Raw genomic sequence first — 4501 nt, 5'->3', positions numbered from 1 at the left:
TAATATTGTCTTAGATATGAATTATTGTGTGAAGTGATTATAATTGTGCATTGGTATGTTATGGAGTAAATGAGAGGTGTTGAGGAATGATTGAACTTGGTTGATGCAGATTTGATAAGTTTTAAAGGGGTTTGAGATTTAAATATTTTGAAAGTTGAGGTTTGACATTTTAATGAAATCTTTAATTTTCGGCCAATTTTGGCGGGGTGTAACTTGGTCTCCAAACCTTCTATTTTTATCATACTTGTCTAGAATGAAAATTTGGTTCAAGAGGTTTACACCGTTTGAAGAATATAAAGGAAAAATGTTTTAAAACGAGAAAGTTACACGCGTCCAAATTTTGGTATGCAAAACAGGAATTCTGGACATAGCAGCTTTTTGCACATTCCAATATTCACGCGTATGCGAGACACACGTGATGCAGCCATTGGCCACTGCCCAGAGGCCCCGCGTACGCGGCAGTGTGGCACGTACGTGGAAGTGGGAATTTTTCATGGCTGCGTATGAAGCCATATGGCACGCGACGCGAGTATAGCTCTCGGTTTGAGGGGCTCGCGTACGAGGACCAGTGACACGTATGCAAGAGTGTCCAGAATTGCTTCCTGCATACACGAGTAGGGTGCCGCGTATGCAGACCCCCTGTTTTTCGGGAACATGAATTTTCGCTTTTTAAACCATTTCTTTAACTTTCAAAACCCTTGTAACACTTTTTTAAAGTCTGGTAGTTAGTCTTTGGGTAGTGGAGTGTGGTATGATTATGGAAGGAAGTATCTTGTTGATGAAGAAAGAGGTAAATTGAATGATGATAATGGCGAAAGTGCTGTCTATGTAATGAGCCTGATGGCTATATTGATAATGAATCATGGCTGGTAATGACTATATGAATTTGAATGATTATGTGATTTGTTGCTCTACAAATATCTGAGATACGAGTTTTCCTGAGTGGAAGCAGTGGCTTGCCACCATGTGCTCCAGGTTGAGACTCGATACTCTGCTGACCCTATGTCGTAGGTGTGGCCGGACACTTATACCTTTCCGGATGAGCTCTCCCCCGTGGATATACACAGATGCGTGTTATATGATTATGAGTGAGTATGATTTGAGATCTGGGGATGCACGACAGGGGGAGAGTCCAATGGTTAGCTACCAGGACTTGTCGGGTTGGCTATATAACCGACAGATGAGACGCATCAGCCATAGGACAAGCATATATCATATGCATCTACGTGTTTGTTTGGAGTGCTTTGTTTGGAATGCCTAACTGATCACATAAACTACTTACTACCTGTTTATCTGCTGTATTTGTATTCTAATTGTGATTTCTTTGCATAATTGCATTTAATATTTGTGTTTGAAAAAAAATAATTCCAATGGTGGTTGGGAGGTTTGGAGGAGTTGAAAAGAGGAGTGTTAAATTAGAAGGAAGATCCTTAGTTAGCCACCTAAATTTTTGGTTTAGTTGTATTTTATAAGATTGAATCAAATGTCGGAAGTTCTAGGATTACCTTTGGCTTTCCCGGGATCTTATATGTTAGTTATGTGGGCACTGTTACCATATTGAGAACCTTCGGTTCTCATTCCATACATATTTTGTGGTTTTTAAATGCAGGACGTGAAGCACATCGCAGAGGCATACTGGGAGCTTTTGAAAGCGAAGAACTTTTGTGTTTTTGGGACTCTATTTTAGTTTTGATATATATATATATATAGATACTCTTATATCTCCACTGTATATGTATATTATGTTTTATCCCTCTTAGAGGTTGATTTGGAGAAACAGGTTCTGTAAACGGTATTTTGGGTCTTTTTTGGATTCTCATGTATATGTGTATATATGTCTATATGCTCTGGTAGGTTTTAACTTCGCGAGCTGAGTAAAAAACTTTGTTATTTGTATCCTTGCAACTCTTTTTTTAGGTATCTATAGTTCTTTGTTCTTAACTTATCCGGCTTACGATCATGCTTATTCGTCGAGAGATATGCGCTTTTCTGTTTAATGATTTTGTTTAACTTTTCTTCAAGGCTCCTAAACAAAACTCCTTTTCACCTATATTATATATATACAATTTTACTTTTGGAGGTTGCAATACCTCGCCATCTCTGTCTTATGACTTAAGCATAAGGCTCTGTGTGGTGGGGTGTTACAGCTGACTTCCCCAAATTAATCGTCTGACTACGGAAACTTTCATAGTTTGCCAAAAGGTCTATAATGCTTTGCCTATTTTCAGTTGAGCCCCTGCAGAAAAGGATCGAGTCATCTGCGAATAAGAGATGATTAATAGTCGGACATCGTCGATTAACTTGAATCCCTTTAATGAGTCTGTTTTGCTCTGCCTTGTGTAGCAAAAAGGATAAATCTTCAACACAAAAAAAAGATAGGGAGATAGGGAATCACCTTAACGTATACTCCTATTTGGTCTGAAAAAAACCAAACGGTTGACCTTCCACAACAACAGAGTACGAAACAGTAGTCACCAATTCCTTGGTCCAGTTAATCCACTTTGAACCGAAACCCAATTTCTCCATAATATACCACAGGAAGTGCCATACAACTCTATCATACGCTTTACTCATGTCAAGCTTTACAACCATTTCAAATTCAGGGTCTCTCTTCTTGCATTTCAAATAGTGCATACATTCATGTGCAATAAGAATGTTATCAGAAATGAGGCGCCCTTTAAGGAAGGCACTTTAATTCGCACTAATAATCTGATTCATTATTCTTTGTAATATATGCACTATAACTTTTGAAATAATCTTATAAATAACTGAAGACAAGCTAATAAGTCTTACTTGAGTCATGTTATTTGCGTCTGGGATATTTGGTATGAGACAAATCTGCGTGTGATTGAAGTTCCTGAGCATGTAGCCACTATGAAAGAAACTCTGAATTTCTCTAAACATATCCCCACCAATAATTTCCCAAAAAAAAGGAAATATTTTGCCGTGAAACCATCCTCCCGTAGGGCACTTTGAGCATGCCACTGAATGTAGCTCTCTTCACTTCTTCTATAGACACTGATTTTTATAGCTTTTGGTTCATGTTAGCTGTAATCTTAGGCTCCATCTCCTCTAAGAATTGGTTGGAATTAGCATGACAAGTGGAGGAGAATATATCACAAAAGTACTCCTCAGCCACTTTAGCAATATCTTTTGGACAAGAAGCTACCTTATTATTGCTACCCACTAGTCTCCAAATTCTATTCCTCCTCACTCTAGATTGGAATTTTTTATGGAAAAATTTTGTATTTTGATTCCCTTCTCTCAACCATTTACTCCTTGATTTTTTCTTCCAGTACCGCTCCTATTTAGGATAGGCCCTTTCCAGTTTTTTCTCTAATCTAGTGATTTCTTCTCCTTCATGAACACCGAAAGCTCTCCTTTCATCAAGGGCTGCTTGGAGCTCATCAATCTCCTTCGAGAGTTTTATTGTGAATCTGTCAATGAATCAGCCTATGTCGGCATTCTTTAAGTTTTTAAGCCAAAAAAAACATAGCTGATCTCACACCTTCCATGCTCTAAACCTCACTCACAATCCTCCTAACCTCCACTTCTTCACACCATCGTTCCTAGAATTTAAATCTCCTGTTAGTTCTCTATGTTTGCGGATTAGTATCCAAGAGTATGGGTGCATGGTTAGATCCAGATTCCAATAGCCTCAGAACCACTGCTGTCTCATAATGTCTTCCAGTGTAATCCAACTAGGACTCGATCCAACCTCTCTGTAACCAAATCAGCCCCTTATCTTCTATTTGACTAAGTGAAAGGCCAACCAATCATTTCAATATCCACCAGTTCGTTATCATCAATAAAATTATTGAAATATGAGATTGTTGTGGTTAATTTTAACCCACCATTCTCTTTTTCAGATTGAGACGTAATGTCATTAAAATTTTTCATAATTACTACTTTACTTTAAAACTGTTAGATTGTTGCTGAAATATCTGCGAATTGAGATGCTCTACTACTGTCCGAACAACTTAGATGCACACTCAATAACCCCCCACACCTCCTTTCTACTCGGATCATTCACTGAGACAACAATAAAAAACTCACTAGCACTAAAAACACGAACATCAGTACAGTCTTTCTATACTAGAGTTAGACTTTTTGCAATTCCATTAGGGTTAATAATATGAAAATTGTTGTAGCCGCATGATGTGAACTTAGCTTCTACTACTGAAATTCAATTCAATTTTTATGAAAATTAAATTTTAAATAATTTTCAAACACTGGTGAATAATTAATGTTGGCTGCCCATAAAAATACGCCACAACACAATGTTACAATCGTTTGTCATATAAGTAGTTATGTTGGTCTTTAAAAATGCCAACCCAAAAGCATAAAAACAAAATATTCTAAACATGGCAAAAATTTAAGAGACATGTATATAAAGAGATATGAAGTTTGGAGCAAAAGATTGCAATTGGCACCAGGCACCAGCTATCAATACATTAAAATAGATTTATCATTAAAGCTTTATACATTTATGATAAACACT

The sequence above is a fragment of the Arachis ipaensis genome, chromosome B08 (assembly GCF_000816755.2).
Source record: "Arachis ipaensis cultivar K30076 chromosome B08, Araip1.1, whole genome shotgun sequence".
Lineage (NCBI taxonomy): Eukaryota > Viridiplantae > Streptophyta > Magnoliopsida > Fabales > Fabaceae > Arachis > Arachis ipaensis.
This window is presented reverse-complemented; position numbering follows the sequence as displayed.